This window comes from Argopecten irradians, chromosome 4 (genome assembly GCF_041381155.1).
Source record: "Argopecten irradians isolate NY chromosome 4, Ai_NY, whole genome shotgun sequence".
Taxonomy (NCBI): domain Eukaryota; kingdom Metazoa; phylum Mollusca; class Bivalvia; order Pectinida; family Pectinidae; genus Argopecten; species Argopecten irradians.
In genome coordinates, this window is record NC_091137.1 from 1,686,487 (window position 1) to 1,700,139 (window position 13,653).

Sequence of the window (13,653 nt, forward strand, 5' to 3'; positions counted from 1 at the left end):
TTAACGGTAGTCCAAAGGTAAAAACATGATGTACTTAACGGTAGTCCAAAGGTAAAAACATGATGTACTTAACGGTAGTCCAAAGGTAAAAAACATGATGTACTTAACGGTAGTCCAAAGGTAAAAACGTGATGTACTTAACGGTAGTCCAAAGGTAAAAACATGATGTACTTAACGGTAGTCCAAAGGTAAAAACATGATGTACTTAACGGTAGTCCAAAGGTAAAAACATGATGTACTTAACGGTAGTCCAAAGGTAAAAACATGATGTACTTAACGGTAGTCCAAAGGTAAAAACATGATGTACTTAACGGTAGTCCAAAGGTAAAAACATGATGTACTTAACGGTAGTCCAAAGGTAAAAAACATGATGTACTTAACGGTAGTCCAAAGGTAAAAACATGATGTACTTAACGGTAGTCCAAAGGTAAAAACATGATGTACTTAACGGTAGTCCAAAGGTAAAAACGTGATGTACTTAACGGTAGTCCAAAGGTTAAAACGTGATGTACTTAACGGTAGTCCAAAGGTAAAAACATGATGTACTTAACGGTAGTCCAAAGGTAAAAACGTGATGTACTTAACGGTAGTCCAAAGGTAAAAACATGATGTACTTAACGGTAGTCCAAAGGTAAAAACATGATGTACTTAACGGTAGTCCAAAGGTAAAAACATGATGTACTTAACGGTAGTCCAAAGGTAAAAAACATGATGTACTTAACGGTAGTCCAAAGGTAAAAACATGATGTACTTAACGGTAGTCCAAAGGTAAAAACATGATGTACTTAACGGTAGTCCAAAGGTAAAAACATGATGTACTTAACGGTAGTCCAAAGGTAAAAACGTGATGTACTTAACGGTAGTCCAAAGGTAAAAACATGATGTACTTAACGGTAGTCCAAAGGTAAAAACATGATGTACTTAACGGTAGTCCAAAGGTAAAAACATGATGTACTTAACGGTAGTCCAAAGGTAAAAACATGATGTACTTAACGGTAGTCCAAAGGTAAAAACATGATGTACTTAACGGTAGTCCAAAGGTAAAAAACATGATGTACTTAACGGTAGTCCAAAGGTAAAAACATGATGTACTTAACGGTAGTCCAAAGGTAAAAACATGATGTACTTAACGGTAGTCCAAAGGTAAAAACATGATGTACTTAACGGTAGTCCAAAGGTAAAAACATGATGTACTTAACGGTAGTCCAAAGGTAAAAACATGATGTACTTAACGGTAGTCCAAAGGTAAAAACATGATGTACTTAACGGTAGTCCAAAGGTAAAAACATGATGTACTTAACGGTAGTCCAAAGGTAAAAACATGATGTACTTAACGGTAGTCCAAAGGTAAAAACATGATGTACTTAACGGTAGTCCAAAGGTAAAAACATGATGTACTTAACGGTAGTCCAAAGGTAAAAACATGATGTACTTAACGGTAGTCCAAAGGTAAAAACATGATGTACTTAACGGTAGTCCAAAGTAAAAAACATGATGTACTTAACGGTAGTCCAAAGGTAAAAACATGATGTACTTAACGGTAGTCCAAAGGTAAAAACATGATGTACTTAACGGTAGTCCAAAGGTAAAAACATGATGTACTTAACGGTAGTCCAAAGGTAAAAACATGATGTACTTAACGGTAGTCCAAAGGTAAAAACATGATGTACTTAACGGTAGTCCAAAGGTAAAAACATGATGTACTTAACGGTAGTCCAAAGGTAAAAACATGATGTACTTAACGGTAGTCCAAAGGTAAAAACATGATGTACTTAACGGTAGTCCAAAGGTAAAAACATGATGTACTTAACGGTAGTCCAAAGGTAAAAACATGATGTACTTAACGGTAGTCCAAAGGTAAAAACATGATGTACTTAACGGTAGTCCAAAGGTAAAAACATGATGTACTTAACGGTAGTCCAAAGGTAAAAACATGATGTACTTAACGGTAGTCCAAAGGTAAAAACATGATGTACTTAACGGTAGTCCAAAGGTAAAAACATGATGTACTTAACGGTAGTCCAAAGGTAAAAACATGATGTACTTAACGGTAGTCCAAAGGTAAAAACATGATGTACTTAACGGTAGTCCAAAGGTAAAAACATGATGTACTTAACGGTAGTCCAAAGGTAAAAACATGATGTACTTAACGGTAGTCCAAAGGTAAAAACGTGATGTACTTAACGGTAGTCCAAAGGTAAAAACATGATGTACTTAACGGTAGTCCAAAGGTAAAAACATGATGTACTTAACGGTAGTCCAAAGGTAAAAACATGATGTACTTAACGGTAGTCCAAAGGTAAAAACATGATGTACTTAACGGTAGTCCAAAGGTAAAAACATGATGTACTTAACGGTAGTCCAAAGGTAAAAACATGATGTACTTAACGGTAGTCCAAAGGTAAAAACATGATGTACTTAACGGTAGTCCAAAGGTAAAAACATGATGTACTTAACGGTAGTCCAAAGGTAAAAACATGATGTACTTAACGGTAGTCCAAAGGTAAAAACGTGATGTACTTAACGGTAGTCCAAAGGTAAAAACATGATGTACTTAACGGTAGTCCAAAGGTAAAAACATGATGTACTTAACGGTAGTCCAAAGGTAAAAACATGATGTACTTAACGGTAGTCCAAAGGTAAAAACATGATGTACTTAACGGTAGTCCAAAGGTAAAAACATGATGTACTTAACGGTAGTCCAAAGGTAAAAACATGATGTACTTAACGGTAGTCCAAAGGTAAAAACATGATGTACTTAACGGTAGTCCAAAGGTAAAAACATGATGTACTTAACGGTAGTCCAAAGGTAAAAACATGATGTACTTAACGGTAGTCCAAAGGTAAAAACATGATGTACTTAACGGTAGTCCAAAGGTAAAAACATGATGTACTTAACGGTAGTAGTCCAAAGGTAAAAACATGATGTACTTAACGGTAGTCCAAAGGTAAAAACATGATGTACTTAACGGTAGTCCAAAGGTAAAAACATGATGTACTTAACGGTAGTCCAAAGGTAAAAACATGATGTACTTAACGGTAGTCCAAAGGTAAAAACATGATGTACTTAACGGTAGTCAAAGGTAAAAACATGATGTACTAACGGTAGTCCAAAGGTAAAAACATGATGTACTTAACGGTAGTCCAAAGGTAAAAACATGATGTACTTAACGGTAGTCCAAAGGTAAAAACATGATGTACTTAACGGTAGTCCAAAGGTAAAAACATGATGTACTTAACGGTAGTCCAAAGGTAAAAAACATGATGTACTTAACGGTAGTCCAAAGGTAAAAACATGATGTACTTAACGGTAGTCCAAAGGTAAAAACATGATGTACTTAACGGTAGTCCAAAGGTAAAACATGATGTACTTAACGGTAGTCCAAAGGTAAAAAACATGATGTACTTAACGGTAGTCCAATGGTAAAAACATGATGTACTTAACGGTAGTCTAAAGGTAAAAACATGATGTACTTAACGGTAGTCCAAAGGTAAAAACATGATGTACTTAACGGTAGTCTAAAGGTAAAAACATGATGTACTTAACGGTAGTCCAAAGGTAAAAACATGATGTACTTAACGGTAGTCCAAAGGTAAAAACATGATGTACTTAACGGTAGTCCAAAGGTAAAAACGTGATGTACTTAACGGTAGTCCAAAGGTAAAAACATGATGTACTTAACGGTAGTCCAAAGGTAAAAACATGATGTACTTAACGGTAGTCCAAAGGTAAAAACATGATGTACTTAACGGTAGTCCAAAGGTAAAAACATGATGTACTTAACGGAAGTCCAAAGGTAAAAACATGATGTACTTAACGGTAGTCCAAAGGTAAAAACATGATGTACTTAACGGTAGTCCAAAGGTAAAAACATGATGTACTTAACGGTAGTCCAAAGGTAAAAACATGATGTACTTAACGGTAGTCTAAAGGTAAAAACATGATGTACTTAACGGTAGTCCAAAGGTAAAAACATGATGTACTTAACGGTAGTCCAAAGGTAAAAACATGATGTACTTAACGGTAGTCCAAAGGTAAAAACGTGATGTACTTAACGGTAGTCTAAAGGTAAAAACATGATGTACTTAACGGTAGTCCAAAGGTAAAAACGTGATGTACTTAACGGTAGTCCAAAGGTAAAAACATGATGTACTTAACGGTAGTCCAAAGGTAAAAACATGATGTACTTAACGGTAGTCCAAAGGTAAAAACGTGATGTACTTAACGATATACTGCACCGATTGCTTTGTTGTTTGGTGCATCGTGCCTGTATCCTACATATTATCGGAAAACAATCTCTTTCAATTTTTAACAAAAAATGTATTGGCATATTCTTTTTACATGGTAGTTTGTATATAAAGATAGCAAATAAACATATATACAACATTAAATATCAGAAGAACAAATCATAACATTTGTTTTTAAATCTCTTTTAGAAACATGCATATATCTATCAAGATGTTTTCAAATGGAATGTTTGGTTATTTTAGTAATTAACGTCCTATCGACAGCCATGGTCATGAAACTAGCATGCGGTGCGTGTTTTGGAAGACTGCGGTATGATCATGTTGTGCTTTCTTGTATAGTGGAACTCTTGCCCTTTTTTATGGTGTTATATCAATGAGGCATGCCGCCGAACACACCCAGCCAATTATACTGAAAACAAATGAACAAGTTGTCTTTTTCCCTGTATGCTACGCGCTAAGCAAGAGCGGAAACTACTACCTGATGCGGGCAGCAGGTACAATTCTAACTACTCCCCTACCCCAACTGAGGGCTAGTCTTTGTTTTATTAAATTAACGCCCTATTAACAGCCATCTTCATGCAAGGACGGCCTCCTATGTATGCAGTGTGTTGTGTGTATGACGTGCGAGTGTCCTCTTGCCCTTTTATAATAGTGCTATACCACTGAAGCATGCCGCCGAAGACACCAAGCAACACACCCCACCCGATCACATTATACTGAAAACAGGCGAACTAGTCGTCCCACGCACTTGTTTAAATTGCGCATTCACATTATCTTTTTAAAGAGAAGGCGTGTATTGGCATGTTGCCTGTTGCCTAATTCCGATTGTCTTCAACATCAGACGATAAAATATTCCGAAATACCCACTCACTTAATGGTGAGTCAGACTGTGTCTAACTAAGAGGTCGTCGTGTCACATATTCAGGATTCTTTTCGTTAATATATATTAAAATTACCATATAAACCAATTTCAAAACGTTCAATGTTAACGAGTGTCAAAACAATCTTTAACCGACCACTGTTGATTACTCGAGATATCATGGAATGCTTACGTTCACTGACGTGGATTCTCTGTCGACCACTCCTGGCCGTTTCTGTCTAACGTGGTGTAGAAACCTTGAGCTGACTCTCAGGGAAGGTCGATCATGTTAGCGTTATAATATTGTAGTAACATGATTGTTGTAAGAGAGAGTACTAATTTGTTCCCAAATTGTCCGGTTAGGCTTTTCCAAGAAGGGTAATGCAGTCTCCAAATTTGAATGAATCGTTCTAATGCAGCAATGTTGCAATTACGATAAGCAGGTTTTTATGGACAATTTCGCTGGTTTAATGGATATGAGATGGATGTGCATCACAGATACGTTGTGGGTATTCTCCCATATTGCTCAGACTAATGGCCAGTAAAAACGAACCAAGGCGACAAGCCCATCGTTATCACCTTCTCATCGCTGTCAACTGATCACTCACAACTTTATGGATTTTTCTTGTGTTGTGTAATCTCGTGGAGATAATGCTAGAAATATGCTGTCTGTAGAATTCCGCTGACTATTCCAGCTTTCTGTAGCACATAATTGACTATTCTAGCTTTCTGTAGCACATCATTGACTATTCTAGCTTTCTGTAGAATTCCACTGTCTATTCTAGCTTTCTGTTAGCACATCATTGACTATTCTAGCTTTCTGTAGCACATCATTGACTATTCTGGCTTTCTGTGAGCACACAATTGACTATTCTAGCTTTCTGTAGCACATCATTGACTATTCTAGCTTTCTGTAGCACATCATTGACTATTCTGGCTTTCTGTTAGCACATCATTGACTATTCTAGCTTTCTGTAGCACATCATTGACTATTCTGGCTTTCTGTTAGCACATCATTGACTATTCTAGCTTTCTGTAGCACATCATTGACTATTCTGGCTGTTAGCACATCATTGACTATTCTAGATTTCTGAAGCACATCATTGACTATTCTAGCTTTCTGTAGCACATCATTGACTATTCTAGCTTTCTGTGGCACATCATTGACTATTCTGGCTTTCTGTAGCACATCATTAACTATTCTAGCTTTCTGTAGCACATCATTGACTATTTTAGAACCTCTGCCTTCCATCGTCCACGGTCCTTTTCTATCGAGTCATCATTTGACGAATTCTATCCTTCTTCCTCCATTATTTACGAACCGCCACGACACATGCCTGTCCTATTATCATTCCGTCTTCTCTTCCGTCCGTCTGACACTTTTCCGTTTATACGTCCCTCGGACTAAGTCCGTGCTTTCAGACAGATAACCATTGGCCTTCAATCCATTTTTCGTTTGTTTGATTAATTAACGTCCTATTAACAGCTGATTAATTAAGGTCCCATTAACAGGCAGGGTAATGTAGCGTGTGTAGTGTGTATGTAGTGTGCGGTGCGTGTTTTTGGAGACTGTGGTATGTTCGTGTTGCGTCATCTTAAATAGTGGAACTCTTGCCCTTTTTAAAGTGCTATATCACTGAAGTATGCTGCAGAACACACTAAGCAACACACCCCATCCGGTCACATTATACTGACAATAGGCGAGCCAGTCGCCCCACTCCCTAATAATCTACTGTCGGTCTTGACATAACTACAGAGGGTTTTTGACCACGTATTTAAGCATTTTCGCTGCAAATAATATGTTGCACACACAAATACATCAAAGTAACATCCAATCGCAAGGACAGATAATTATGTAATGTGCAAATTTATCATTTTCATCAAATAAGAGCTTAAATGGGGACATATTGAGACTGGTTTTCGTGTGTACCAATACTGCTATGTGATCACTGTAGTCGGTTGTGTATCGACCTACGTTTGGTGATATTCCGTGTCTATAGATACTGTAGTGACGTTTGATATTGACGAATACATTAACATCTGTAGTTAGTTGATGCTTTATTTTTATTTTATTAATTTCTCCTACATCGTCCGTCGACTACATGACCTTATCATGTGGAAATTAAGCTATGGCGAGGAAACATTACCCCGCGTGGTATAATGGTGGTCAGTCTCTAGAACAGGCCAATAATACCGCCTCTACTGATTCAAATAGGCCCGTAGTACAAATATTCAAAAATGTATACGATACAAAGATTCAAACAGCCACGTGGGATATATTGACTCAAATAAGCACGTGATTCATATGTATTCAAAAACGCACATGATGTAGTGACTTTGCAAATAGGCACGTAATACTCATAAATGTACCTTCAAAAAGGCCTATATGGTCCAGCTGTATCATCAATGGGATTGGTTTACGGTGCCGACCGTATAACTACGTCTTGTTACTCAGTGAGTCAATCATGCACAATACACACTCAGTGAGTCAATCATGCACAATACACACTCAGTGACGTCAATACACACTCAGTGAGTCAATCATGCACAATACACACTCAGTGAGTCAATCATGCACAATACACACTCAGTGAGTCAATCATGCACAATACACACTCAGTGAGTCAATCATGCACAATACACACTCAGTGAGTCAATCATGCACAATACACACTCAGTGAGTCAATCATGCACAATATCACACTCAGTGAGTCAATCATGCACAATACACATCTCATCATGACTAAACAAAATGCCATACTTAGCACAGAAAACTACCAATGATACCAGTTCCACAAATACACACGGACACACATTGATTGTAATATGTACGCAATAGCCAAAGCTACCCAAGAGGTACGGGATACGCATTGAGTCAGCGCATCGCTCGGTTTTATATCAACAAATCATAAACAGTCTAAGGCTAATAGACGAAGGGACATCAAACATATTAACCATTAGAAGTAGCCTGTGTCATAAGGGTATAGGATCCTGAGTAAATAAATATAATGTTGAGTCCACTCACTATTAGACCTATCTAGAAAACGAACGAAACCGTGTATACATTGCAACCATATGTGGCTCTTATGTACTATTTCTAATTCAATTTTCTTGCTTATCACGCCTTTGAGAATATTTTGTTTTGAATAAAACCGAAATCAATATCAAACAGTAGTGTTAAGGCGAAAGGGTAGCTAGTTATGTGATTGTCCTACATTCCTGTATTGTGTGTAGGTGAGAAGGGGTGAGGTACCCTATTTATTGTCCTACATTCCTGTATTGTGTGTAGGTGAGAGGGGATGGGTTACCCTCGCCATTGTCCTACATTCCTGTATTGTGTGTAGGTGAGAGGGGATGGGTTACCCTCGCCATTGTCCTACATTCCTGTATTGTGTGTAGGTGAGAGGGGTGGGTTACCCTCGCCATTGTCCTACATTCCTGTATTGTGTGTAGGTGAGAGGGGTGGGTTACCCTCGCCATTATTCTACATTCCTGTATTGTGTGTAGGTTAGAGGGTGTGAGTTACCCTCGCCATTGTCCTACATTCCTGTATTGTGTGTAGGTTAGAGGGGTGGGTTACCCTCGCCATTGTCCTACATTCCTGTATTGTGTGTAGGTGAGAGGGGATGGGTTACCCTCGTCATTGTCCTACATTCCTGTATTGTGTGTAGGTGAGAGGGGTGGGTTACCCTCGCCATTGTCCTACATTCCTGTATTGTGTAGATGTGAGAGGGGGTGGGTTACCCTCGCCATTGTCCTACATTCCTGTATTGTGTGTAGGTTAGAGGGGATGGGTTACCCTCGCCATTGTCCTACATTCCTGTATTGTGTGTAGGTGAGAGGGGATGGGTTACCCTCGCCATTGTCCTACATTCCTGTATTGTGTGTAGGTGAGAGGGATGGGTTACCCTCGCCATTGTCCTACATTCCTGTATTGTGTGTAGGTGAGAGGGGATGGGTTACCCTCGCCATTGTCCTACATTCCTGTATTGTGTGTAGGTGAGAGGGGATGGGTTACCCTCGCCATTGTCCTACATTCCTGTATTGTGTGTAGGTGAGAGGGATGGTTACCCTCCCATTGTCCTACATTCCTGTATTGTGTGTAGGTGAGAGGGGTGGGTTACCCTCGCCATTTTCTACATTCCTGTATTGTGTAGATGTGAGAGGGGGTGAGTTACCCTCGCCATTGTCTACATTCCTGTATTGTGTGTAGGTGAGAGGGGTGGGTTACCCTCGCCATTGTCCTACATTCCTGTATTGTGTGTAGGTGAGAGGGGTGGGTTACCCTCGCCATTATTCTACATTCCTGATTGTGTAGATGTGAGAGGGGTGAGTTACCCTCGCCATTGTCCTACATTCCTGTATTGTGTGTAGTGAGAGGGATGGGTTACCCTCGCCATTGTCCTACATTCCTGTATTGTGTGTAGGTGAGAGGGGTGGGTTACCCTCGTCATTGTCCTACATTCCTGTATTGTGTGTAGGTGAGAGGGGATGGGTTACCCTCGCCATTGTCCTACATTCCTGTATTGTGTGTAGGTGAGAGGGGTGGGTTACCCTCGCCATTGTCCTACATTCCTGTATTGTGTGTAGGTGAAAGGGGTGGGTTACCCTCGCCATTATTCTACATTCCTGTATTGTGTAGATGTGAGAGGGGGTGAGTTACCCTCGCCATTGTCCTACATTCCTGTATTGTGTGTAGGTGAGAGGGGATGGGTTACCCTCGTCATTGTCCTACATTCCTGTATTGTGTGTAGGTGAGAGGGGATGGGTTACCCTCGCCATTGTCCTACATTCCTGTATTGTGTGTAGGTGAGAGGGGATGGGTTACCCTCGCCATTGTCCTACATTCCTGTATTGTGTGTAGGTGAGAGGGGATGGGTTACCCTCGTCATTGTCCTACATTCCTGTATTGTGTGTAGGTGAGAGGGTTGGGTTACCCTCGCCTTTGTCCTACATTCCTGTATTGTGTTTAGGTGAGAGGGGTGGGTTACCCTCGCCATTGTCCTACATTCCTGTATTGTGTGTAGGTTAGAGGGGATGGTTACCCTCGCCATTGTCCTACATTCCTGTATTGTGTGTAGGTGAGAGGGGTGGGTTACCCTCGCCATTGTCCTACATTCCTGTATTGTGTGTAGGGTTAGAGGGATGGGTTACCCTCGCCATTGTCTACATTCCTGTATTGTGTGTAGGTGAGAGGGGATGGGTTACCCTCGCCATTGTCCTACATTCCTGTATTGTGTGTAGGTGAGAGGGGATGGGTTACCCTCGCCATTGTCCTACATTCCTGTATTGTGTGTAGGTGAGAGGGGATGGGTTACCCTCGCCATTGTCCTACATTCCTGTATTGTGTGTAGGTGAGAGGGGATGGGTTACCCTCGCCTTCATTGTCCTACATTCCTGTATTGTGTGTAGGTGAGAAGGGGTGAGTTACCCTCGCCATTGTCCTACATTCCTGTATTGTGTGTAGGTGAGAGGGGATGGGTTACCCTCGCCATTGTCCTACATTCCTGTATTGTGTGTAGGTGAGAGGGGATGGGTTACCCTCGCCATTGTCCTACATTCCTGTATTGTGTGTAGGTGAGAGGGGATGGGTTACCCTCGCCATTGTCCTACATTCCTGTATTGTGTGTAGGTGAGAGGGGTGGGTTACCCTCTTCATTGTCCTACATTCCTGTATTGTGTGTAGGTGAGAGGGGATGGGTTACCCTCGCCATTGTCCTACATTCCTGTATTGTGTGTAGGTGAGAGGGGTGGGTTACCCTCGCCATTATTCTACATTCCTGTATTGTGTAGATGTGAGAGGGGGTGATGTACTCACCTCGTATTGTCCTACATTCCTGTATTGTGTGTAGGTGAGAAGGGGATGGGTTACCCTCTCCATTGTCCTACATTCCTGTATTGTGTGTAGGTGAGAGGGGATGGGTTACCCTCGTCATTGTCCTACATTCCTGTATTGTGTAGATGTGGGAGGGGATGGGTTACCCTCGCCATTGTCCTACATTCCTGTATTGTGTGAAGGTGAGAGGGGTGGGTTACCCTCGCCATTGTCCTACATTCCTGTATTGTGTGTAGGTAGAGGGATGGGTTACCTCGCCATTGTCCTACATTCCTGTATTGTGTGTAGGTGAGAGGGATGGGTTACCCTCGCCATTGTCCTACATTCCTGTATTGTGTGTAGGTGAGAGGGGATGGGTTACCCTCGCCATTGTCCTACATTCCTGTATTGTGTAGTAGTGAGAGGGTGGGTTACCCTCGCCATTGTCCTACATTCCTGTATGTGTGTAGATGTGAGAGGGGATGGGTTACCCTCGCATTGTCCTACATTCCTGTATTGTGTGTAGGTGAGAGGGGATGGGTTACCCTCGCCATTGTCCTACATTCCTGTATTTGTGTAGATGTGAGAGGGATGGGTTACCCTCGCCATTGTCCTACATTCCTGTATTGTGTGTAGGTGAGAGGGGATGGGTTACCCTCGTCATTGTCCTACATTCCTGTATTGTGTGTAGGTGAGAGGGGATGGGTTACCCTCGCCATTGTCCTACATTCCTGTATTGTGTAGATGTGAGAGGGGATGGGTTACCCTCGTCATTGTCCTACATTCCTGTATTGTGTGTGAGTGAGAGGGATGGGTTACCCTCGCCATTGTCCTACATTCCTGTATTGTGTAGATGTGAGAGGGGATGGGTTACCCTCGTCATTGTCCTACATTCCTGTATTGTGTAGATGTGGGGGGATGGGTTACCCTCGCCATTGTCCTACATTCCTGTATTGTGTTAGGGGAGGGGAGGATGCATGGGTGTAGGGTCCTCGCATTGTCCTACATTCCTGTAATGTGTGTAGGTGAGAGGGGATGGGTTACCCTCGCCATTGTCCTACATTCCTGTATGTGTGTATAAGTGAGAGGGGATGGGTTACCTTCGCCATTGTCCTACATTCCTGTATTGTGTGTAGGTGAGAGGGATGGGTCACCCTCGCCATTGTCTTTTGTTTGTTTGTTTGATTAATCAACGTCCTATTAACAGCTATGGTCATGTAAGGACGGCCTCCCATGTATGCTGTGTTGCGTGTATGTTGTGCGAGGTGCGTGTTTTGGGAGACTGTGGTGTATTCATGAGATGTCATCTTGAATAGTGGAACTGTTGCCCTTTTTATAGTGTTATATCACTGAAGCATGCCGCCGAAGACACCAAGCAACACACCCTACCCGGTCACATTATACATGTACTGACAACGGGCTAACCAGTCGTCCCACTCCCTGTATGCTGAGCGCTAAGCGGGAGCAGAAACTACCACTTTTATAGACTTTGGTGTGTCTCGGCCAGGGGACAGAACCCAAAGCCTTCCTCACAGGGGCAAACGCTCAAGTCAAGGCGTAAAGTGAGGCGGTGCAAAGGGAGGCATTAGGAAAGATTAAAGTTAGGTAGGAAGAAGAGAAAAGATAAGATCCAAAATTTAGTCGCCTTTTACGATCATGCAATAGGGGCAGCAGGTACAATTCTAACGCCCTAACTGCAGGGCAGGCCATTGTCCTACATTATGGCAAGGGTAACTAATTGTATTGAGTGTAGGTGAGAGGGGATGAGTCACCCTCGCTATTGCCCTACATTCCTGTATTGTATGTAGGTGAGAGGGGATGAGTTACCCTCGTCATTGCCCTACATTCCTGTATTGTGTGTAGGTGAGAGGGGAGTTACCCTCGTCATTGTCCTACATTCCTGTATTTTGTGTAGGTGAGAGGGGATGAGTTACCCTCGTCAATGTCCTGCATTCCTGTATTGTGTGAAGTGAATGGGGATGAGTTACCCTCGCCATTGTCCTACATTCCTAAATTGTTTTAGGAATTGATTTGGTCATATCGACTTTCAAACAGTAATGTGAAAGTAAAGAAGAAAGGAAAGCTATACATTTAAAGTAACAGTATATATGACATTGGGATGCGGAGGTGAAAGAGACGGATGTGGTGTCCAGCATTACCGGTTTCAGATCAATGAAGTTTTGGCATGCTTGCCAGAAACTTCCCTCTCGGCTTACTGCAGATAAAGTTGATGTTTATTCGAACAATTTAGATTTCCATCTGGGTAATGTGGTGGGGGATATTATTCCACAGGACTACATTTATTTGATCGTTACTTTACATAATAAAAATATATAATAGAGAAGAAATGAATTAGGTAAAATATTGGCTGAAATGAGTTGTTTTATGTACAATGTAATCCTCCAATTAAGTTGTTAACATTGTGTTAATTGGTGTCAAATATTGTGAATTGAAATGTCAAGGATTCGCGTTTAAGTTCAAAATAAGATAAAAACCAAAACCAACGGAAATGCAAACAGTAATATTCCTCAAATATAAATACATTAAACATCACGTGTAGGACATATCATCTGAAATCACAGATGAAAGGTTCTTAATGGAGTGTTAGTATTTTTAAACAGGTTAAAATGCCCGTGGAAGGTATAATTTTAAGGAAGTATTCGAGTATTCCAGTTGTGCCTTGGAAGCTCCTATATCAGTGGATTGTATTGTGTGATTAGGTTAAAACTTT